This window comes from Camelus ferus, chromosome 25, assembly GCF_009834535.1.
Source record: "Camelus ferus isolate YT-003-E chromosome 25, BCGSAC_Cfer_1.0, whole genome shotgun sequence".
Lineage (NCBI taxonomy): Eukaryota > Metazoa > Chordata > Mammalia > Artiodactyla > Camelidae > Camelus > Camelus ferus.
This window is the reverse complement of record NC_045720.1, coordinates 4,580,052-4,605,761: the sequence shown is the minus strand read 5'-3', so window position 1 is coordinate 4,605,761 and position 25,710 is coordinate 4,580,052. Positions and strand designations below refer to the sequence as shown.

The window sequence follows — 25,710 nt, the reverse complement described above, 5'->3', positions numbered from 1 at the left end:
CTGAGTCCACATAGTCCAGGACAGGCCCTCCATCCTGAGTCAGCTGGTCAGCAGCAGCAGCCCCATCTGCAGCCTTAATTTCCCCGTCCTACATGGTCTGACGTACTCACCAAGCCCTGGAATGAGGACACGGATACCTTCAGGGCCTGGTATTCTAGCTTCACACAGTGAGGTGACCTGCATTATGAAGCAACTAGTACACAGCACTGGAAATTCTAGAATGATATTCCATATTGTGTGATGCATGCCATTTATGTAAGGGGAAGGTCACAAAGTACAGCCCAGAAGGGAAAAGAGAAGGCTCACAGAAAGATTAGAACATGGACGTCGAGAAAGAAAGAGGAAAAACGCAGAATCCAGTTCACCTTGCTAGGGACCCCGTCTCGTTCACTGCGTCAGCCAGGGGAGGGGGAGGGCGACCAGGTGGAGGTGCCCTCGTGGTTGAAAGCCTCCGTCCCTAAACAGCACATGCAATTCCTGCTCATACCCCCAGCGGACAGACATTAGGGACATGGCCACACAGAACTGCATGGAAGGGTGTGGAATGAAGTCAGCCCAGGCCTCGCCGTGATCCTCTGATGGAGAAAGAAGGGATGGATTTTGGTTGTGGGCTGGAACTCTCAGCACAGGTTGGAGAACCTGAACGCGATTGCTTCGTTTTTAGCTTCCGAACCTCTCCCTGACTTCTGGACTGGCTTCCCAGTTTCTTGTGTGTTCTTACGTGGGCACTTTAACACATGTGCACTCTTCCTACTTTCGCTTATGAAAAGCCCACTGATGTCACGTGGGGACCTAGGATCTGGGACGGTGGAGCACACCAATCGCATCACAGGAGACACTTAGAGGAGAGAGCAGGGGTAATACTGAGGAAAGCATGTATGGGAAAAAATCATGATTAAACCACAAGTAGCAGGAGAAAGAAGAAAGACACTGGAGTCCGATCGCACCCCACTTTGTCGCTTTCTAGGGGAAAACATAGAAACCTTGAAGAAGTTCATTATCTGTCATTGTCCTCAGCTGTAAAACAAGCATAATCAAATGCACCTTGAGGGATATGTTGGATGGACGTGATCGGGTCTATAAAAATGTTTAGTCCTTTGCTTAGCACACGGTAATTTTTAAATAAAAGATGCTTTAACACCCTCAGATTTATATTGTTTTGCTAAAATGGTAATTCATTCCTTATACCCTCCCTTTTAAAGGAAAGGAAATTAAATGTGAAAGATTAACAAGACCTGGCTGCATTTTTTCCTCTTGAGTTAAACTGTAAGTTTTATCTGAAACTTTGCGGCTTATATTTCTGAATGGATTTTTGTCGCTGGGACTATAAGAAAACAAATCAATGCAGCATTAATAATTAAGTGGAGAATATTAGTTTCACAGCCACCTTCTTAGCAAAGTAAGAGATTGAGAAATAGCTCCTAACACAGTCCTTTAAGCAGTGAACACGAAAACATCAATTTCTACATACATTTGCCGTAGTTTATAAATAAACTTCTTGCTAATGTATGAATTATATCAATATTATATTGTTTTATTGCTTCAGGGACAAATGGAATCACCTTTCTAAAAGAATCTCAAATGACACTGAATTTAATTTGCAGCTGATAGAATCACAGACACTACGGTTCGGGCAGGACTGAATCCATACTTTCACAAACTGTCATCTCGTGTAAGAATATTTTGTTACATGCCTACCAGGTGAGTGTCTAATCTCTCTGTTTTATTACTCACAGGAAGTTTGTTATTTCATAGGAAGTGGTTTTACCTATGGAAACCTCTTGGTAACATCAACATTATTTCTTAGTCAATTAATCAATTAATTAATTCAAAATGAATGGTTTCACTTATCGGGCAAGGTGTTGTATAAACACACAAATAATAATATTCTCCGTATTCTGAGTTCCTTCTAATAAGCCAGGCACTGTTTATGCCATCTCTTTTAATCTTCCCAAGAAACCTATAACTCGACCTTATTATTAGTTCCATCTTAATGTGAAAAAACTGATGATTAAAAAAATAATTTGCCTATCGTCATACAGCTGCTTGGCTTCCAGGGGTGAGGACGGTGTCTTAACTACCGTCTTGTGCCAGCTCCAAAAATGTGTGAGGATCACCGTTTTTGAAAATTGTAGAGTCAAGAGTTAGACATGAAGGTAAATGAATTAACATACAAGCTGGGAAGGGTCACAACAGACAGATCCACATAGTATTCTGGGAGCATAGGAGCACACATTATTAAAATTTATTTCTATTTGTTTTTCATATCTATCTCCTTTAAAAAAATAAGGATTAAAATCAAGTACTTGGTCAGATAAAATGCCATACGCTCCTTAAAGAAAACCTACATCTCATTGGATTTTGAATCTTAGGTGCTGACATAGTGATGTTATCAAAATTGACACTCAACTAGTTGGAGAAAATTCCCTTTTACACGTGTCAGGCCAGGCTCTAGTCCCTCCCGTTAGGATTCCTTCTCCAATCTTAGTTTCTTCATTGGTTCCTTTCTCACATGCTGATCTAAATAAAATAACTACAGAAAGCCTACTGGTCAACCAGAGGCCATGACGATGAAAATTAATGAAAGCTGCCTGGACAGTCTCTGAGATAGAACGACTTTTTGTTTAAGGCTGTGGACTCTGGAATGAACAGATCCGGCAGGATCACACGCTACCTCATGACCTTGAGCAGGGAACTTCGCCTCCTTAATCCTCTTTGTTTTCTCATTGGTGAAAAGAGCATTTTCTCTTCCTTCAAATGTTTATTATGAGAATCACACAAAATAATCGATGCAAAGGGTTTAACAAAGGGCCTGGCGCACAGAATTATTTAATGACTATTGACTCTTCGCAATCTTTTGTGTGACTGTGATTACTCTTTCAGAAATGCAAAGTGAACAGCCACACCCATCTTACCTATAAGGACAAGTAATCCTTCACAGACACAAGGTATTTGATTATTTATAGATCACTTTCCGTTAAAGATCTCATTTAATGCACACACTAACATAGGAGATAGGCCACATCATTTTGATGATGAAAATTGAGACTGAAGAAAATGAAAAGGCTTTCCTTGGATTTTCTAGTGATTTCCCAAGGGCTAATGTGATATAAAATGAAGGCACTAAATTATATTAATGGCATCTTCATGAACTACAAAACTTTCTTTACTTTGCGTGCTTTAAAATACTTAAACAATAAATTTTACTATCACCAATTTATTGAGATTGATTTTATTAATTAATATTTCAAAGCATTTGTTTCATTTAATAAGACAAAGTCAGCCCCACTGCATTTCAGTGTTAGCGATAATTAATGATGATATTACGAAAATTAATGCTCTTCCATTATCCGCTATGACATCATCAGTACTAATGATCTGTTTATTGCTTCTCTGCTGATGGCAATTTAAAAGAGCCATATTCTAAAGAGGAGGCAAAAGTCTAAATCATTTTCAAACCAGTAAAATCCTTTCCATTTGGAGAATATTTGATTCTGTAGTCATGCAGCAAACATGCTATTAAAAAAAAAAAAAAAACCAGTATTCCAAAATCCCAAGGCATACTCAGGCAACTAATGTGGACTAACTGATCATTGCAATAAAGCAACCTTGGCCAAGGATATCTTCCCAAATTATTCTTCCATTGTTCTTCCATTGAGACATAATTTCTAAAACTTAAAAGTCTCTTTTGAGGAACTTGAAGTGGGAAACTGGGAAAGAAAAAAAAAAGAAGTTAGTAGGGGTGATTGGTTGTGTATGTATTAATTATTTAATACCCATTAAACCCACAAAAAATAAAATGCAACCCCTTATTGACTCTACCTGGAACCAGAACTCCAGACATCAAAGTTGTACTGCTAACAAGAGGAGAAGACTGAATGTCTTAAAAGTAAACATTGCTGGAATATTAATAATGCATGCCTTGTCAGCAACAGCCTAATAGGAACCTCTCCTGTGGGGGTGGGTAAAAATATTGCCCAATTTTGCCTGTGGCTTAGATAAAAAAATTGGGTGATCTTTATTTATAGAAGTATTGATTTGAAAAGATTTTATGTAAATAATTGATGGATAAGACAATGATTAGTTTGCCAGCAAAGCAGATGGACTCAGAATGTTCGAGCTAGAGAGTGTTTCGTAAACACTCTTTCTCCACAGAGAGAAAACTGCACACGTGAGTATTTCAGGGACATGCATAGGCTGTGAGTCAGGACCAACACTTAGGCACCCCTGACTCCTCAGCTCACCCCCACATCTTTCCACCACCGCTCATGGGCACAAAGATGAGTGTTCGCTGGGAAGCCAATGACACAAACAGAATGGGTAAAGCAAAGGCGTTGTCTTCCTTGCAGAAAAACCAAAATGAGAATGAAATTTTTTTTTCTTGCTGGAAGATATGGCTCTTGTATCTTCCACTGCATGGACTCAAGGGTTGATATGGTTCATCTGGTTCCCTCCCAACTCACTATTTTTACTGAGTTGCCCTCAAGGGTGAAATTTCAACCCTGCATGGTCTCTGAAGAAGAGATACCTGTGCTTCAATCTCAGGTATTGATTCTCTGGGCTCTCCTGTTCAAGTCTGCAAGCACACTGTCGAGTCTCTTTGTTGGAGGCATAAACTGTTAGAACATCCAAGACTTCGGTCCCACCCTAAATAATCCCCACGAGAGGGATAAAGCCCTTTATTTAATCTGGGTTCTGTTTTACTGACCATTGGTCCAATAATCTAAAATATCTATTACCACAGATCCTCAATGACAAAATTTTCAGTTTTCTAAAAGACCTCATGCATAACAAATCTAATAGGACTAAAGACATCACTTTAGCTGGCTAAACTGAATACAAGCCAGGGGTCTGAGCCATGGATGGAATTTAAAGTGACAGAGTTCCAATTAGCCAGCGAATCACGGAGAAGCATCTGTAAGTGGAAATGTTTAGAGCAGTAGGTCTGTGCTTTGCCCAGCCACCCAGGGCAGTTTCGGCTCTGTAGGGCAGAACGGCGTCTGTCTTACTCTACATGACAGCTCCAATGGGGTCTCTACTCGAAATGATCCAGGGAGATCAGTGTTAAGGTCCGTGTGATTCAAGTTGGCACATTAGTGGGATTTTTGGAGAGATATTTAAAATAAGGGACCCTTTAAGAGATGTGGGCTGGGTGAAGAGAATGAGCAGGTGACACAGAGGTTCTGGAAGAGAGGAAACCATTACCACCCTTAGAACGGAAAGGACAAGGGGGAGGCCACTCTTACTGGAGGCTGGGTGGGAGCTGAGCCTGAACTGAGCCTCCCAGTACACTCTGTAGACATAGAGGGTCTGCCAGCCACAGAGATGCTTCATAGCAGGGAAGTAGCAAGAAGATAAGTCCCTCAGGCCCTCTCCTCCCACTTTCAAATCCCGCCTTAGATACGCCCATTGGAAGAATCCACCTGGACGTCCACTGGGAAGGGGGCCCAGGTGATGTTGTCCACAGGCAAAGAAGGGCAGAGGACAGCGTGGGGAGGGCGGGATGAATGGGGAATGGCCAGTACACAAGTGTCCTTTCAGGACATTGGGGAAGGGGTTGGTGCCGAAACAGAAGTTGCTTTTACATCTGGCTTGGCCCGCAGGTCACAGTGGGCCTCCAAGTTGCTATAAAGGGCCTGAAGCTTGTTTACACGAAGCATTAGGCTTAAAATAATCTGACTTTTAAAGAATTTGCTGTATGATTGTTTTGCAGTCAACTTACAGATCAGACCCAGTAACCAAAGGATCTTACTTATCTGCTGCGTTCCTCTCTCTTTTCAAGTTTTGTTTTTAATCATTCACCATTGACAAGTTATATGCCTGAATTCACTTTTAACACCATTACAAATCTTTTTTTGGAATTAGAGAAATGTAGGATGCTTCAGCATTCACTCCTCTTCCAGCAATATTTATGGAATACTTAACTCCCTGCCAGGCACTGTTCCTATTTCTTGGGAACACACCATTAAAGATCTCAGACAAAAACACCTGTTGTCAAGGCTGTGCGTGTTGGTGAGGGAAGACAGGTTCTAAACAAATGGCGATGTCTGTGCCCAGTGGGTCCGCGAATGGTAAGCACGGGGAAGGAAAGAGCAGACAAGGATGGAGGAGCAGCTGCAGGGCTGCGCCCCAGTTCTCCCGGGCTGGGCTGGGGAAGACCCCTGAGAAGGTCCCTTTTGAGCTCAGGACTGATGGCGGTGAGGAAGTAACTTGCATCTCTACCTGGAGGGAGAGTGTGTCAGGCAGAGGCAGGAGAAATGAAAAAAAAAAAAAAAAAAATCCTGCAGTAAAAGTCCTCCATGCCTGGAAGCTTCGAGAAGAAATAAAAAGAGGCTAGTGTAGCTGGCGTGAAGGAAGATGAGGAAAGCATCTAGAATCTGAGACAAGGGACAGAATGGGAGATTGCAAAGGTCATTATGGGGCCTTGGTGACACTGTCTCAGGTGGGAACCCTTTGTGGGGCCTGAGCGATGGAGTTACAGGGTCTGACTCACACTGTAAAAAGATCCCTCTGGTTGTGCTTTAATTTCTTCCTGGACCCGCTTGGGAAGAAAAAAAAAGTTGCAATGATCTTTTTTCTCGTTTTGTCCTATTCTCGGGCATTTCCCACCTCCTGAGTGGGTGAGTTCGCCTTGCACTAAGCCTCATCCATTGCTAATTTTATTATATGGTGATTACATGGGCTGTATGAGGAAAATGAAGCAGAGAATTCCTGTCATGTAATTATATTTTAAAGGCCAAGTAATAGCAGCTACTTTTATTAGTATTAACAATTAGCAGACTTTAGCTTCGGCTGTGATACGGAAACCCCTCGTCATGACTGCATAGTGGCAGCTTTTCATGCCCGCCGTATTAACATGAATAGGAGAAGTAATGTCAAGGGAGAGTTGATGCAAGATTCTTCATTACCAAATACACAGCAGAGGGAAAAATAATAATTTGGTGGATAATCATGAAAACATTACCCAGGGTCCTTGGTTTCATTATTTTCCCAATAATTTTCTTGATTGATTGCAAATACATTCTGGAGAGTAGAGGTCATGTCTTATGCTTTAGAATCACACCATCTTAAAGTTGAAAAAGATCCAGCAAATTATCTCAGCTGCTAGAAATTCAGAAACCTCGAGGGCTAAGCAGATAATATCAATGAATAAAAATGTTAGACAGGGGACGTAGTAACCTGGAAAACACAAGCCATGTCAAAGGAAAACAGTCACTCACACCCACCATGAGATTTTCCCTGAAGGAACATCGGTCCAGTATTACCAGTTCCCCTAACTTGTTGAGATACCTTTGGGATAGACTGGGAGCTGGGGATTAAGAGATACACATTACTATGTATAAAATAGATGAACAACAAGGACCTACCGTATAGAACAGGGAACTATATTCAATTTCTTGTAATGAGCTGTCATGCAAAAGAATCTGAAAAATAAATATGTAAGTATGTCCCTGTGTAACTGAATTGCTTGGCTGGCACCTGAAAATAACATTGCAAATTGACTATACTTCAATAAAAAATAAGAATAAAAAAACTTTTATAAATATTTCACTTTGGCAATATTTGATATTTGAATGCCAGCACACATTTTGACACACACACACACGTACTGACAGGACTAAAGAGAACACAGATATTAAAGAGTATTTTTGGCTCCTGGGTTACCAGTTTGCAACTGACTTAGTCCAGTTGAGAGAAACTAAGTCTTAAAAAAAAAAGAGCTAAAGATGATGAGTTATTCCATAGCATCCCAACAAGGCAGTGGCCAAGTTAATCAGATTCTGAGGAGGTCTCTCTTAACTATCAATGTATGACAATGTTCTATAAAAGTAAAATTATTCTAGTATTACTCGGGTGCTCAAAAAATTTTTTGAACTTTTCTAGCTCAACATTTTTTTTTTCCCCAGATTTAACGACTGAGTCCAACAGAGCTCAGGTGTCGTTCCCAAGGATGCACAGGTAAGAAGCAGCAGAGGTACGTCTACAGGGGGACCTGGTTTTCTTCTTCCTTCTTCTAATCGTATGCATTACACATGCAGGAGCACAGCACCTAATTACCAACAGGCAGGGGATGCCCTGTAAGGTCTTTTCACACTTTAGTTCCGGAGCCGTGCTCCATGCCTGCAGGCTGGTGAAGTCTGTGACCAGATGTCCCCGTATACACACAGAGGCAGCCCTGGATACCCCTGGGCTTTCTTGCTCCCAGAGGGTTAGTGACTTCATACTGGCAGATAACAGCCTACTTCCCGGAGCCTTTGCCTGTGTCCAGCCTGCAGTTAACTCTTAACGCTCACTCAAGTTCGTTTTTAAAGCCCAATGCCAGACAATTCAATGTGTCATCAAAGCCCCCTCATGCCTGAAATTAGCTATCATAAGACATGCTCACCGATGGGTGAGAATGAAAACCCAAGTAGAGCCTGAAGGGTATGAAAGGAAGATATATGAGATCAGAATATATATATATATATATTTCCTTAAAGGCAAGTTGTGAGATGCCTTCACAGTCAAGGTGGCAGGTGACAAGCACGTGTCTCACAAGTCACAGGTCAGGATGGCCAGGCCACCCTTAAGAGGGTGGGCACTCTCATGGTCACTCAGGAGAGACACGAGTGATGACATAGAGAAGGACTGGGCTGAGGACAAGGCCGTCACTAGGTGATTGAGGCCCAATAACAGGGACGACCACAACTAGGGTACCAGCAATGGGACAGGAGGATGGGATTGGGTGCAACTCCCTGACAGGACCCATCCGTCTTGCCTCATCTGGGAGCCCTTCCCAATCCGGCCATTCTGCATTCAACACGTCTCAGGACCACGTGGGTCGCATCTTGGCTCTGATTTCCTCCGTACACATTTGTGACCTGCATTTACCACGCACTAGCTCCAGTGATGTCTTGTAATGCGTCTCTTGGTTTTTCGGGAGTCCCGCACCTTCCTGGGGCAAATAGCCTGGCCTCCCTGGGAAGGAGCCCAGGACGCCCAGGTCGCATGCAGAAGAGGCTGCTGATTTAATCCGACAGCAAGTGACAGCTGGAAAACAGAGAGTCCTCCATGTCACACTCGCTGGAGTCAGTTAGGGATCCAGCTCCCTAAATCAAGGTGACTTCACACCAGGAGATTATGACTTGCTCTGGAGACATTCGCACCCTGGGTAAATCAGCTTGGCGATTTCAGTGTGTTTTAGAGAAAGACAATTTGCAGTCTTGACAAAGGGAGCCCTGGGACTTCAACCCTCTATCAGAGTCCCCTCTGTCCCCATCATTCATTCTCTTTTAACAACTATCACTTTTTCACTCTGTGCACATGCCTATCTCGGTGTTTGGCAAAGTAGGAAAAAACAAAACAAAACAAAACACACATGATCTTTAGAGACGTACCAACCTGGAATGGGTTTCTAGTGTAACCACTAACTACATGACCTTGGACAATATGTTCCACTTTTATAAAGTGTAAAAAATAGTAGGTGCCGTGCATGCTGTCTTGGGGAATTACGGGAGCCCGCAGCTACCGGGGGTCTGGCATATTACAGTTGTGTAGTTGAGCTAAATGTGATGTTTACTCATATTTTCTTGTTTCTTCCCGTCTTTCTCTCGTCCCCTTTTTCTCCTGGGGCGTCACCAGTCTCGTCTCTCTGCATATGCATTTGGTTTACATTCTGCCCCTTCCTTCTGCCCTCCCTCACAGAACTTTCCTCTCTGTTTCCTATCCTCTCTCTCCTGAGTAGCTCTTTCCGTGTCGTGACTCCTGGCTCTCACCCTGTCCCTCCTGCCTTCCTTGGCCCACCTCCCTTTCTCTCTGCGTATCTCCAGCTGCCTTCCTCTCCGTCCACGGTGTCCTTCCGTCCCTCTCAATTTGTCAGTTTCTCTTTCTCATCCTTAGTCTTTGACTGTGAGTTGCTCCCTGTTGTGTCTGTCTCTGCCTCTTTCCTTGGGCACCCTTCGGTCCCTTCATGTCCGGCTCTACTCCCTCCTCCCTGTTCTCTCCTGTTACCTTGGTGGTCACTGCTTCTCACGGTTCGCCTCTCTCCTTCGACCTTGCACAAGTCTTCCTCATTTCTCTTCTCTTCAAACTCACCCCCTCCCTTAAAACATGCTGGTCCTCAGTGACGTGGGGCCTGTGTTCGGGGAAGGACACGCGATGTTGTCTTCGGTTTGTCGCGACCTTGACTTCCCCTTGGATGATCTACAAGCTGCCGTTTGCCGGCGTCAGGCCTCTGTTGGTTCGGTGCCTGTGCGCCACTACGGTGCTTCTCAGTGTGATTTCGTATTTCACGCACCCTGAGTATCATGCCCAGAAGCTCACCATCTTTCATCGCGAGGTAGCAGGTGACACAAGGAGAATTTGTTACAAAAGAACACAGACCTAAAAATAGGTCAGTGTGAATTAGTAACAAAAAGTCAAACACCATGTGGGGAAAAGATGAAAACCTGTAGGTTTGGAAATAACATTATGTTGTACGATTATTTTGCACCTTCTAGATGGAGGTCACGCATTTAATGCAGTATCAGCCTCGTTGTGTCACTGAAAAGGGTGGCGCTGAGGGAAGCGCCTTGTCCTGAATGTCACTCAGTGCCGGTGAATGCGCCAGGGGGAATGCAAACCCACGTCTTTACACCTGCATTTCCCTCACAGTGTGAGAAACACAGACACGGAAACATAGGTAAGTTTTATCAACTTCATATGCTCACCATTATCGGGTACTTGTGGAGACAGAGCTGTGTGGACCAAAGCTCCGGAGCACGGGAGCCCCTCCCAGCGGAGCTGAGGGCCCCTGCGTGTCCGCTCTTGGGGACATGTTCTGAGCAGGGCCCTGGGCTTGCGGGAGGCGCAGGACTCTCCACGGCAAAGGTCAGCAGGTGGAGGGCCTGGTGGCCGCATGGGCTGCCAAGGCGAGTTGGAGCCAAAGGCCTTCCAGGAGGTCCTGCAGCCGCACGGCAGCCGGGGGTTTGCGCTGGGACCGCAGCGGGAAACCGCGGGCTCCAGTACGCGCGCGCCGCTCCTCCCCTCGGGGGCTCGGTCGGGATGTGAACCCGCGTGGGCAGGGAAATAGGAAGACGAACTCAAATTCTCTGCACGACATCATTTTCAGCCCTTAAGATAGAGGCAGACCAAGCTCTCAAACTAAAGCCAGCAGCATGGTACTTGAAGAGGGGGCTGGGTTAAAAGGGGGACAAACTAAAGGAACTGTGATTAAGTCTTGACCCCACTCAGCCCCTGGCCATCCTCTTGGTCTCTCTGGGAAAGAGGGAGGTACGGCTTTTGTGAGGAGGAAACCACATTAGCTTCACCGTGAGTCTCTCTTCTGTATGCAGTGCTAGGCTGGATATATGTACACACACAAGTACATATAAAACATACAGGTACATACACACACACACACACACACACACACACACACGAACGTGTGGAAGCAGAAAAATGTAACTGATGATCAGGAAAAAATTAAAAAGATAGGGAGGCAGATCCACTTAGTATCCACTCAAGAACAGAAAAAGGAGTTTAGAACAACTATTAAACATGAGACAGTAAGGAAAATATTTTAAAAGAAAATAAAAATAGGTATTCTAGATCCCCCAATTAAAATCCCTAAAATCAATCACTCGTTGAATGACAAGACAGTGTTCAATGGAGAAGATCTAAACCAAAACACATCAAAAGCCATAGGAAGAAGAAAGAATTTAAGAGATGTATGGACCATGGTTGAATGCACTAATGTTTATGCAGAACGTAGGTTAGAAAGAGAATTTGAAGAAATACTGTCAGAAATGTTCAAAATGTGATGAAAAATGTCAACCCACAAGTTCAAGAAGCTTAATAAACTCTGTGCTCAAAAAATATGAAGAGAAACCTCATCAAGGAACATCCCAAATTGCACAAGTTAAAGATAACGAGGGGAAAAAAATCATTAAATCAACTAATGTTAAAACCAGATTCTCCTGATCAGGGCGGCAGGAATGCTGATAGTCAACCTCACAACAAGAGTAACAGCAAGGATGGAAGCCAGGGAAGAGCAGGATGACGTCTTTAAAAGTGAAGAAAAAATGTCATGCCCGAATTCTAAACCAGACATATTCCAGTGATTATATTTATAAAGATTGTGGGTTGAAATTTTTGAATTTTTTGAAGGATATCCAAAAGGGGATTTTTCTTGTGCCTTTCATAACATAACCCCTCGGCTTGTGCTGGAGAGGAAGGTGCAGACTTCTCTGTCTTATCTAATCCTTTCTTTCAGTCGTTCCCAAGAAAAATAAATACCCGTGTGGTCTTTCGGATTAAAGGCGCTGATCTGGCCGTATTGAGAGTGACCTGGGGTTTCAGTCACTGGAAAGCTGGTGCACGGATATGTGTGAATCTCTTCCTGATTTCTCTTTCAATATCATTTCCCTTCCTGCACCCAAGCTTTATAATAATACGCTCTTTCTACACAGCTGAATGCATGTTGCATTTCTGCTGTATCTTTATTTCTTTCATATTGTCCAGTAGAGTACAGAAAGCTCCTGAAATATTGGTTTGGTTTTGTTGAACTTCAGATATATATGTTCCTGAATCCCTTGAAAAATATTTCCAAAACCAAGGAAAATACAAGGAAGAAAAATAATGGCGGGCGGTGGGGGAACATGGCAGTCACAGGTGGAGGGACCTGAAGTTTTCTTTTTTGTGTTTTCCTTTGCGAAAAGACTCCTTCATATTAGAATTAAGCCAAATAACTTCAACTTCAAAGTCACGGGCCAGCAGAGCACAGAGCTGAGCGCAGGGGAGCTCGGCCTTGCAGTTTCCTGAATTCTCTTAGTCACTCGACCCCAAGATCACCAGTTTATTACAAAGGAGATTGAAGGATATGCATCACCAGCCAGATAAAGAGACACATGGGTGAGGTCCTGAACAAGGGAGCCTCTGTCCTTGCGGAACTTGGGGCCCAGCCCAACGGCACGTGGAAGCGTTCTGGTTCGCCAGCCTGGAGTCTCTCATAACCCAGTCCTTTTGGGGTTTTATGGAGGCTTCATTATGGAGGCATGATTGGCTAAAGCATCATTGGCCACTTGTTCTTGTACTTAATCTCCACCCCCAATCCCCTTCCCGGAGGTCAGGGGGTGAGACTGAAGGTTCCAACCCTCTAATCACGGGGCGGGCTCCACTGGCATCCCACCCCCATCCTGAGAGGCTTTTCAAAAGCCACCTCATTAACACGGGAGAAGACCCTTCCACTGTTCTCATCACTATGGAAACTCCAAGGGTTTTAGGAGCTCTGTCCCAGAAACAAGGACAGAGACCACATACATATTTCTCATTGTAAAACACAGTATTACAATGTGTTGCCCCCCAGATGGTAAGCGAGGATGAGAAGCGAACACTCCCTAGGAGGCAGGAGAGGTCTAGAATCTAATCTCGTCCCTGCCCCTCTCTAGACCCGTTTCCCACTCCCCCCTTTTTTTTCTGCTGGAGAAATCAGTAAGAAATATACGTCCATCAAATGTCCAGTCTCAGAGTTAAAATGTATCAGAAAAAAGTCAGATTTTTAATGAAAAAGAGAATCTCAAGGGCTTAATTAAAATCCACCTGACTGTGCTATTTTAGGTCAGAATTTTGTAAACATCATCAGCCTTTGGAGTCTGAAACCACCCTTGTGTCCTGAGGACCTCCACTTTTTGAGAAGATCAAACTTTCTGGATGCCCATAAAGACAGTGGTCATTAGAAGCCCGAAGAGTTGGATTACGTGGAAAGAGGACCACGCATCAGCCCTGCGGAGTCCCTGGCCAGCAAACTATTTGTATCAGCAAATGCAAATCCTATTCAGGATGCAATAAATGTAACTCATTAATGTGTAATCCACAAAGAAGAAAATAAATTTGATTTGAATTGGGAAAGAATTCTTTTGCCCAGCACAGCGGTCTCTAGACGTTCACAGATAAATTCATAGTTAGCAAGTTTGAATTTTCACAAATTCCCTGTGCAATTTATAAAGCATTTTTAATATAATGATGTCATCTCTTCTTCACATCTTTATTCACCAAATCCCTTGACAAGAAAAGCTGCTTTCCAGTGCGAGCTCCCTCTCTGAGTAGTGAAGTGCCTTCGGATAAGGCACGAATCTCTGGGCCTCAGCTGTCAGATTGGTTCCAAATTTATGTTTGAATATATGGAAACCTTTTTACTATATTGTAGAGCAGGGATTGGCAAACTTTTTCCTTTTAAGGGCCAGATGACATAATTTAGACACTGCGGGCCGTACAATGCAACACAACCACGGGGCTTGACCACTGCAGCCTGGGAGCAGGCAGAGAGAGTGCGTAAACAAGGAAGCGCGGCTGTGTTCAATAAAACATTTTTAATGAACACTAAAATTTGAAGTGTAATCCTCACTTCTCACCAAAAACTGCTCTTCTTTTTATTTTTATTTTTTTAGCTGTTCAAATGTTTAAGAACCATTCTCACCTATGAGGGCCATACAAAAATGGGTGGGAGTCCAGAGTCGGCTTGCTGCAGAGGGGTCCATCCGGAAAGGAACTTTAAACATAGAAGTATGTAAAAATAGAACAAAATTGCAAATGAAAAATAAAAATACTCTAAGATATTTTCATGATACCAAGTTAAAATGGTTATGTCTGGTCTAGGTTGTTTGTGGCTGACCAATTAAAACATTAATAGACAGAAATATACCGATAAGCAGCACTCTAAAAGCAGCACTCTAAAAGTGTATGATATTTCATCTGCCTGCAAAATTGTTCTATTTTCATCTGGAAGGCAGCTGTGGAAATAAACCTTCAAATCATCTTTCTAATTAAAAATATGTTTTTTTAATCCTATAGGGCAAGGATGAATGTTTATGAATCTTGTATCAGGAAGGAAGCATAATGATTTCCATTTCAGGCTTATTTGCTAATTCTCTTCTGATATGAAGTTTATCAAACGATGCAACTGAAGAGGAGGTGTAAAGGTAATGAATGAATCTCTACCAGGGCAAAATATATTTTTACAATTTTTCTGCTATGAAAGGTACTTTGTTGTCCTCAGAGAAGAACTTTTTAACTGTGAGGAAGAACAAACTCTAAATTGGGTGATCAGGGGAAAAAAAATGAATCTCAGATAATTCAAATATAATTTATATTTATTGAGTACTTACTCTTGGCCAGAGAAACAATAGTTTAACTAAAATTGTGTTTAATACACAAAGCACCGTTTGTGGTAGCTTCTCAAGTTTCAATTTAATAGATGAGGAATAACTCCAGGAAGTGTTGTTAACTTGTCATTCCTACCTCAATATCCCACTGCTCTCCCCCACGGTGTGGAGTAAATATATACAGAGATATTTGTCCAAGGAGAGAGTTCAAGGCAAAAGGAAGTGGAGGAATCACAACTGTGGGTGCCTCCTGTGTGCAGAGTATTAGAGGAGGCACCAAGCATTGCTGCTGAACAGTCTATTCATTTACTCCTGGAGAGAGTACGCACGCATTATGTCAGACTTCCAGCAGCCTTGCAGACCGGGAGTTATGACTCCTGCTTAACAAATTAGGAAACTACGACATGAATTCAGGAGCTCAAGGTCACAGTGCAAAGAAGTGTCGGCGCCAAGATTTGAACTTTCTTTTATTTGGCTTAAGAGGAGCTGCCCATTTCTTAACCATGCTGCCTCCACTGCCATGGAATTAACAGCCTCCCCTCCCTGTGTTCTCCACACGTTTACAAAGTGTTTTCACTCTGACAATGATAAGAAAGGAAGAATTCCACCAAGCCTAGAAGGTGCCCCGTTTTCTGATAATTTTGCAAATAGTTCAGTTTGTTGTGTAAGTGTGTCAACAGTGGAGAAAGCCATGGATGCTTGAAATGAGTTGGAAGTAGGTTTTTATTTGTTTGAAATTATTTCAACAGCCTTCTCTGACATTTGCTGCTAATTATTCACTGGGAAACCGAGAAATATGTCAACATAACATTTGTCACCGGTTATTTAGAGGTGCAGGTTGACAGATCTTGGCAGAATCCTTGAAAGATGTATCTGACGTGGTGTCTTTTAGTCTTCCTGTTTATTCTGTATTCTCAAGACTGTAAAATAAAATAAAATCTTCAGCTAGTGAAGCCATGAAAGAGCTACTCACAACAAAGACAAATATTTTGGGCACGGCTAGTGGTCCTGCAACCTACTGACAAAGTCACTGGTCCTGGTGCATCCTCTGCTGTGCGGTGCAGGACAGAAGTCAGCCAGAGGGCGGGGAACTGGTACCTTTCAGGCCCGAAGGGAGTCAGAGGATAAATGGAGTCAGTAAGTGTCTCTTCCCCATTCCCCCCAAAAATAGCCATAAGGAGATTTTGTACATCTGTTCATCTTCTAAGGGACAGGATAACCACACAACTGGAAAAAAAAAAAAAACTCTAAAACCACAAACATGACATCATAAACTCTGTTGTGTCCAATGGCCTCTCCACCATGATGACGTCTTCCTCCCTCTTTGCGTTTCCTGTGTTCTGCCTCTACCCAAGCTGCTCTGTTCTATGAGAGGCGGGTATCAGAACAGTCCTGTTTACCACCCCCAGTGACCCAAATGCATGCGCTGGTCCTGCCCTTACTGACCGAGTTCACTCAGTCTACTCATTTGACTTCCTAGTCTCCTTGTCTTTTATTTTTGCTTCCAAAATGGAAGCTCGCTCAAAAGAAAACTCCAAGTCCTCGAAGCTCCTGAACTCTGGTGTAGCCTGTCGCCTGGTGGTCCCTGGACCTCCTCCTACCACTGCTCCTCGCCTTCTCTGCCCCAAGGGCACTGACTCCCTGCTGTTCTTCGGCCACATCTGGCAGCACTCCACCTTAAGGCCATTGCTCCTGGTGGTCCTTCTGCCTGGAGCTCTCCTTCCCCCCAAGCGCATGAGGTTTCCTCCATCACATCAGTGAGGTGTCTGTTCAAACATCATGTTATCAGAGAGGACCTCTTACCCATCCCGTCCGAGATGTCCCTTCCTCCAACCGGACAGTCACCAATGTCCTTATGTCCCTTCCTCCAACCGGACAGTCACTAATGTCCTTACGACCTGAAGATGTAACAGTCCGTGCCAGCAGAGAGCAGGTTCCAGGGGAGCAGTTGTTCTACATGTTTCTCACTTTCGCTTTTCTTTCTTGTTAGAGCAGGAAAAAGAATTCTGTGCGGCCTGAACTGCGTTGTGGAGTGCATGAAGTCATAGTCTTTTAAAGGTCTTGAGTTTGGACACAGTTTCTCTCTTCTCATCAAACGCTCAAGTGTCAGGGCCCACAGTAGCAAGGTGGGTAGGACATCTCTGCCCCCTCCCTGTGTTCTGCTCTTCCTCCTCCTTTTCATTCATCTGGCCCCTCCATACAGCAGACTTTTTAACGCTTAGATGAGCAGAATAGGGTGAGAGGGGTGACTTGGTGTTCTGGTCCAGATTCCCAAATTTTGCCAGGGACTGTCTGAATTATGCCAAGAAGCAGCTAATTGTTTCATCTTTTCTTTTCTATTATGGCTTATATGTGCATCTGTTTTGAAAACCTCTGGGGAAAGTAAGTAAGTGATTGGCAGAGAGAGATTTAGGCATCCTTGGGTTCTCTGGTGATAAAAATCATCTTAATGACATCAACGATCTCATACAGATTTATTTATATCAAAGATGCTTTGATTACCTAATGGAACACACTTGTTATTGGATGTGAAGGCATCCAGCAAATAACAGACCAAAGCTTCCTCACAGTCCAAAAAAGCTCCTCATGATACTGCCCAGAGAACGCGTTAATCAGTGTTTATTCAGTGCCTTCTCCATGCACGGTGCTGAGGTGATGATGGTGAACACAGTAAACAGCAACGATGCCAGTCTGGAGTTTATATTCTATTATAGGGCAAAGGACAAACCTCCAGCAACTTACAAACAAATGAATTAAGTGGATACAAGTTGAGGGGAAAACTATAAAATAAACAGAGTGTCCTGATGCATGAGAGTTAGGAGATCTACTTTAGATAACTGTTTAATGCCAAAAGTGTCTGAGGAACTTTGTGCTAAAGGCAAGTGGGGAAGTGGGGCCTCGGCTAGAGGGATGTGGGGAAATAGAGGGCAATTGTAAGACTGCAGGTGCTGTAGGGCGCTTGTGTGAACACAGAAAAGTTAAACAGGAAAAATACGAGGCAAGGAATGGATGAGGGAATTGCAGGTCTGATGCCCTCGTGTACGGAAGATGCAAAAGGACCCACTGCCCAAGCTGAGAGTCCAGCGTCAGTGGAAACACAGACATTTCCTGTTAGGTTGAATCTAAAGCAGCGAATGTGCATACGGATCTTTAGGCAGATTCACACGTTTAGTGGTGAGAACATGATGAATTTCTCTCTAGGTTATTTCTACTCCAGGGAAAAGAAGCAGCAATGGCTTCAGACACAAACAAAGGCAGTGGAAGAGCTGTTGCTGTTTGAGGGAGAAGTGAGGAAAGTCTTGCAGAGCAGAGGTGGGACCCCGGAGCGCCGCTGACTCCCAGGTGTGGCGCTGATCTCAGGCTTCGGAGCAGCTGGATGCTCCCTGGGGTCAGAGATGCCCTTCCTCCCATCCTCATACCAGACTCTGCCATAAATATGTCATTGGTGCTTTGAAAAGGTTGGGAATCACTGCACTAGGACCCTGGAAGAGGGAATCAACCAGGGATGTTTAACAGAACTACTGGGAAGATCTAAGAAGTCTGGGTCAGTGGAAGATGAAAGGAAACTTGAAAGGGGACTATTAGAAAGATGTGAAGGACACCAGCATCACGTGGTATCCCTGAGGTCAGAGGACAACTTCATTCCTGGAAATAGAAGTGCTGTGTCCATGTGAGACACTGCAAGAAGCTGCCATGAGTCTATACGAGAACATTATTCTTGGCCCCCCCACCCCGGATGGTGTGCTGTCTTACAGAAGGAAACTGGGCAGGCAGGGCACACGTGAGTTTTCTTTTCTTTCTGAGTGTGAATCCTGAGACTTCCAAGTACTGGTTATTTCTGGGCGAATCTCCTAATACGGTAGTGTTTTCTTCTATAGACTTATTGAAGGAATTAAAATTAAATAATAAATGGATAAGCCTCATGCGTGTTTAAACATGAGATACGGAATCTCTTTTTGGTCCCTTTTTCTTGAATATATTTCTTAGTAAATGAGTAGAACTGGCTGGAGAAATACCACAAATCCTGGCACTAATAGGAAAACCAATAATACAGCCATACATTTGTTCACCCTTCTAGCAAGTGCAGACAGGGTGGCCGGCATACATCGTGTCTGCATGGGCTTCTAAATAAAATGAGATTTGTATCCCCAGAATCTCCCAATCTCATGAGGTTTTCTTGCACGTGTATTTTGTGGGGAAGAAATAAGAGATTTTACGAACATAGAATGTAATGCTTGGTATGTAACTGGCCCAGGATCTTAACAGCTCGTAACTAACAGTACTGGGTCTGGAACTGCCCCTCCAGCAGAACTTTCTGTGATGACGGAAAAGTTCATGTGAAGCATTTCTCTATGGAAGCCCTAACGTGGCTAGGCACAGCTGAGGAACAGACTTTTTCACTTTAGTTGGTTTTAATTCATTTAAATTTTGTGGTGAACAGTCACGTGTGAGTAGTGACTGCCATCCTGGATAGAACAGGTGTAAAACATGGGTCCCCTAACATACCCAATGCGTTTGACGTTTGTCATCTTGTCTTGATGGGAAAGGAAGCAATGCAACACCAGATGAAGAAAACTGACCCCATCCTTTAGCCACGTAGATTGCTCCCGAAGAGTCCCCAGTGCCATGCTTGTCACTGTCTGTTTCTTTCAATGAGAGCTGAAATGGAGCATGAAGCCCTGAGAGCCGTGAGTTTTCTGGAGAGTTTGCTTGTTAAGCAGCTTCTATTATAAATCAATCTGAGGGAAGCTCTACTTCCAAAAAGCCATTGCCTTTTACGTCTTTCTTTCCTCCCCCTCCTCCCAGGAATAGGCTGCAATGTTGTCACACTTGCCCACTTACTTGCAACTGTAGACACGTGGAGAGGCTTGGGATAAATGGAGCTGAGCTGTGTGTTTCAAGCTGGAAGATTTAAATTCACGTCCTTTATTCGCCATCTGAACAAATCAATTAAGCCTCAGTAATTTGATCTAGAAAATGGAGATAACTCCTGCCCAAGTCAAAGATGTGCTATAATCAGACATATGTAACCGCAGGAAAAGTAAGAGTTAACACTCGCCCATATTGGATAAAGCAAGTAAAAAAGGCCCTGAACTAGAAGCCAACTTGTGGAAGCTAAAGTTTGTGTCAAAACGAAAAGAGGTGAGCTAATACATTCCATCAGCTCAAATGTTTAAAGAGGAAAGAATGATGGATAAGAAGGAATAAGCCTCCCTTTTTCAGCTTTCTTAACTTTCATGGCCATACCCACTGACCAGGTATGTGGCGTCCAGCCCAAGTGTCAGGAGTTTGGAATCGTGGAAAGGCCATGGTAAGTCAACCGAGCCCAGCCCTGGGGCTCAAACCCCCCTGCGAACTGCTGACACTTCGTCTCATCAAGTAAGCCACTCAGGGTAGAAGTGTTAATTTTAGCAGATGACACTTTCTGTTTTCCTAAGCCTAGCGAGAGTAAGTTGTGAATTTAATTGCATTAATTTAAATGTTTCCTTTTGGTGTAGATTCACCCCATGTTCCATTGAGAATAGAGACAATGGCACCTAAGTCAGGAAGAAAGCAGGAAAGTAAGAATTTCCTAATCTGTTTCCTTGTATTAACAAACATTCACCGATCATCTACTGGGCGCTGGATATCGCTGAGTTCTGCAGAGGAAGCTCTGCGTGCGGTATGGTCCCTGTCCTTCAAGGGCGGCTGGTGCAGCGGGAGAAACCGCACGTGTAGACGACGACAGTGCGGTGAGGTTTAAGTGCAGGGTGTCTGGAAGCTCAGAGAAAGGGCCACAGCGTGGAGACAACGCCAGGCTTTCCAACAGGATGAAGTTACTCCGCGTCTTTTTCAAAGTAGCACTGCGAACTGGGAAGGAAATCCAGGAATGAAGGACTGCATGGTGCTTCTGAGAGTTATGAGTTTTGGCCACTCAGTCCACTAGAACTGGCATGTCGCTTAAATACACCAAACCGGAAGCTGAGCCACCGTGTGTTCGTGTCAACATTAATGCTCAGCGCCCCCGCGCTGCTGTGTCTTTAGCAGTTCACGCCGCCTCGTCCCCGCCAAGGCACGAGCAGGGGAGCCTGTGGGCTGAGGAGCTCTTGCCCACAAGCTGGGCCCTGTGTGCCGTCCGAAGGGACCTGGAAAACCAGCTCTCCAGCTGATCATGGACTTGAACCCTCAGGGATGAAGAATCGCATTCCTTCTGCTACTGCCGACCGAACCAACAGCACTTGGTCAGATTCCTCGGAGCGGAAAAGATACTCTTCCCAGCATTGCCTGGGCAACAGGTCAACCCCAGCCTTGGCTACAAATCATGAGATGGCTTCGGTGGGACAGCCAGCGTGTGCAGGTGACAGAGAGAAGCAAGATGGTCTTAAGGACATGATTGTCCTTTTTTTTTTTTTTTCTTCAGAAGTGTCATTGCCCTCTGGTGAGGGACAGTGGTAAAGATGCCAAAGCCAAAATCATCACTCTGAACCCTAACTCACGCCATTTTAGCTCCGATTCTACGGGGCTGGAGCCCCTACCGTCCACACAGAGCTTAGATTCTTCAAGTGACCACACAGATGTTCCAATTGGGGAAACTGGGTAAAGGGTCTAAGGGGTCTCTCCAGATTGTTTGATACAACTGCATGTAACTCTACAATCATCTCAAAGTTTTAAAAAATTAAAATAAACACACACTTGCATACTGTTTATAGGTAGTTTTGGACACTCGTACGGACTGTTTTTTCATTAACAAACACGAGTAACTTACTATTTTTTAGATCCGAGGAGACTGGGACTCTTCCAACCCTTTTTGAGAACAATGATATTATGGTTAAAGAGGAATAAAATGAGCTCAGAGTCACATACCTGAGGAGCTGAAGGCTCTGACTTGGAGTGCGCTGTGTGTTCTGGGGGTTCTGTGTCTGGTTTCTGTCCCTCTGCGTCCTGCCGCTGCTGTGCGGTGGGACACAGCCTAGCAGGACGGAGCTCAGCACCAAAGGAGGCAGCGGCCTCGGGAGTGACTAGAGACAGTGAGGCTACACCATGGCCTGTAATTTAGCTGAAACAAGTGCTCTGGGGGAGAAATGAATTCTCCATGAAGGAGGTCGCCAAGGAGTTCGTCTGTGCTGTGAAGGGTCAGGTAGGAATTCCAGAAGCAGGAAGCTCACTTCAGATAGAACTTGGCCGTGTTTTTGTACTATTGTTGTGTACTGCCTTTGGTACTCATTAAAGAATGGTGAGGTGTGCAGTCCATCTCAGCATCGCCAAGTACGGAAGAGAAAACGTTTAGAGCGTGGGATCGGGCTGGACAGATGAGGGAGGAAGAGCGACCCCTGGGGGCCAGGCTAGAGATAGCAGGAATCCAAGTGTTGAAACCACTATCCTCAACCCAATCTCAGGAAGGCAGCTGAGGCTGGAGTCACAGGCAGGACTGCTTAGACCTCGAAGTTGCTCCTTTCCTCTAAGTCTTGGCAATTTGGAGTGTGGTTCAGATAAAGATGGCATCTCTTACAGTCATCAATCGTGTGGAAATGCACGGGAAAGAATTCTTCTCTCATCCACTTCTCCCCAAAATGTCTGCATTGGTTGTATCTAGACACGGATTGGGCCGTATCTCCAAGAAGCAGGAGTTGCTATGTATTAAATTCTCCACCCACGGGGTCTGTGTGTCTGCGTGTCTGTGTTTCTGTGTTTCTTCCTCTACCCATGCATCTTTGAGTTTGAGCTGACCACAGCCAGGTTCTAAAAAGATTCTAAAAAGAGCATGGTAAGCTTTGAGACTCAAATCTTTGTTTCAGTGTTTGGTTGCCAAGCCTGACTAACAATAAAATGTTCTTTAATATATTGGTTATTCTTCCTGCCTTGAACGTCTGCTCTAAGGAGCCAGCGGATAGGATTGACTGTGGATTTGGGCAGGATCAAAGCTGTTTCTGCAATCTATTTCCCTAATCCCACTTTAATTTTAATAATCTTTTTTTAGAATATTAAAGATTATTGAATTTATCCAAACCAAATAAGAAGTTGGATAAATCTCTTATTTGGCTTGGATAAATTAAATCCTGTTAACATTAAAGGATCATGAGAAAGTCACTCTCTTAAGATTTATGGGGAATCCAAAATACACAAGGCAAAATGGGTGTGGATGTTTTTAAAAATTCCAGATGCTTGCACTAAAATTTATCTCTCCCATCATCTTTCCTCACAGTAAGCTCCAAGTGCCCTCAGTCCACGCTGGAAAACAGAGCATCTGAATACAGCATGCCGAGGGGACCTTCCTTTGATAAACATTGAGACAGATACTGTTTCTGTGTTGGAATAGAGAAAATGCCTTTCCTTCAGATTCCGTCATTTCCTGACTACAGTAAGAACTATTCTGTTATTCTGGGCAAGAAATCTAGTAACGCAGCCACCTCAGCACCCAAGGTGGCGAGCAGGGTGTATGGCTGTTCAGATGTTCCATGTGTGTGCTAAACTCAGGAGCAGCTAGATTCTATTTAAAAGAACTAGAGAAGATGCACCCATCCCCAGCCCCACAATTCTCCGTTTACAACACATGCTGAGCGTCACCAGCCAGGAAGTGATGGCGCTTATCAAACACCGTCACCCAGAAGAGCAGTTTCCCGAGCAGCTTCGAGAAGACCTGTGGCTCCTGGCTTTGCCCGCTTGAGCTGGCAGCACCCCCAGCCCCATCTCTGTCGCCAGCACTTGTGCAAACTTCTGCATTTTTCTGCCATAATATGTCATCATTAACCATATGCCTTCTTTCCACCACTTTTTCTCCCCAGCAATTCACCATCATTAATTTTTAGTACTCTTTCCTGAAGACAGTTGGCTCCTCTCCAAAGGCAATGAGGTTGAGATTTGCAAAGTTCGATAATTGTCAGGGGAAAAATATAAATGTAATAAAAGGCAAGTTTTTTTTTAATGTTTCTCACTCAGAGGAACTGACTATGGTCATCTCTGTGAACTTCATTTAGATTGGGACTTTCGGGGGTCGGAAGGAGAGTTAAGTTTAATGCCAATCAACAAGCAGTCATCTTTGACAAATGCCAGGAACAGAGTAATAAAAATTAATGAATTTCGTTAATTTTCATAGAATATATTATGTCTGCAAAGAGATTCATTATTCAATTTAAATCAACACACAGTTACCAAATTTCTGAAGTGTGACAAATACAGCACTACACTGAAAAAGTGATAAATATAAGGTCCCTGCTTTCAAAAGATGTTGTCATGCTGGGAAAATGAGTTATGCCAGTGATACAGTTGTTCTCCGTTCAGGAAATTCTGTAGCAGGTTATAAAATGATTGTCTCCTGTTCTTACAGTGAGATCATGGAGATTATTTTCAGCGAAGCACGATGCCTTCAGTTTCAAATGCAGCAGCCTCTAGCCTCTCACCGTTACTGAGGATTTGATGAACAGCGTGCATATCAGAAGAACTGTGTTTCTAGTTTTATTTCATTCTAATTAATTTAATTTAAATTTTTAAAAATCTGATACTCATTCAGTTATTGGAAAACACTTCATTATATTTGTACCAACTTGGGGCTATGGGTCTGCTTTTGCAACTGCAGTTTCTACGAAGTCTAAATACAGATCACATGTTCCCTGTGAAAATATAGCATCCGGACTGGAATGTGCTCAAAGTATGAAACACACTAATGTCTAAGATTTAGCACAAAGACAAAGACTGGAAGCTTTCTCACTGATACATCTGCTATACTGATGACATGCTGACATGGTAGCACTTTAGGTCTGTTGGGTTACATGAATGCATTATTAACATTTACTTACCTTTTTCTCTCACTTAAAAAAAACATAACTATTAGGGGGAAAATGTCGTTACACATATGGCTTGCATTGAGTAGTGTCCGACGGTGACGCTCAGAGTGCCGTCACGTGTCCCCTTCCTCACGATGGATTCATCTAGGCAGAAGCACTGTACCATGGCTCTGTCCACAAGAAGCTTCCCCACACCCCGTATCTCGTAGTCCCTGGGGCGGGGTACCCGAGACAGAGACGTGCTCCGGTGGAACCCAACACTGGACTGCAGATCCTGCATGTAACACCCAAGAGATGCATTGCTCAGACTAAGGTGTCACCTTAGCACTGTAACACGCCACACCCCTCATCTCTACTATAGCAGAGACTGAAGCTCAGACATAGCCAAGACCCTATTTAAAATGACAGTAAAACTTAATGACAATGTAAAGACCAAGAGATTGCTGTTCTGTACCCTGTTTTACAAAACAGATGACAATTCCTTGTCAAACTACTGATTTGGGGGGAGGTGTTTCCCTTGGGAAAATCCCTGTGCGTTGTTGGCAAGGGCAGGTATTTTCATTTCTAATATCCTTTGTGAAAATATGCCAACTTGATCAGAGCAGAAATTACTGATCAACTCACCTGCTTAGGCAAGAACGAACGCACCTGTTTGGAAAGGCTTTGTTGATTTTGCCCTAACAATGGTGGATCTGGGGAGCATGGAACTGCCCTTGCCCTAGAATGCGGGGCAACACCGCCACCTAGTGGTGCCTTTGTTAAGTTATACGCAGTCTCAGACTCCAAGTCCACCCTGAGTGCACACAGGTTTGCACACCTGTCTTACTGCA

At 43.8% G+C, this 25,710-nt stretch overlaps 1 long non-coding RNA gene across 2 annotated transcripts; it reads left to right on the top strand.

Annotated features, from left to right (window-relative positions):
• The first annotated feature begins 1,607 nt into the window (after nucleotides 1-1,607).
• LOC106730191 lies at nucleotides 1,608-24,859 on the top strand. 2 transcript variants are annotated; one of them, XR_004315224.1, is made up of 8 exons: nucleotides 1,608-1,701; nucleotides 7,908-7,959; nucleotides 9,622-10,372; nucleotides 10,479-10,660; nucleotides 14,809-14,936; nucleotides 17,110-17,245; nucleotides 23,302-23,457; nucleotides 24,424-24,859. It is a non-coding gene; the product is annotated as an uncharacterized LOC106730191 (long non-coding RNA). The 2 variants fall into 2 exon arrangements; XR_001366628.2 differs by lacking the exon at nucleotides 9,622-10,372.
• The last annotated feature ends 851 nt before the right edge of the window (nucleotides 24,860-25,710 follow it).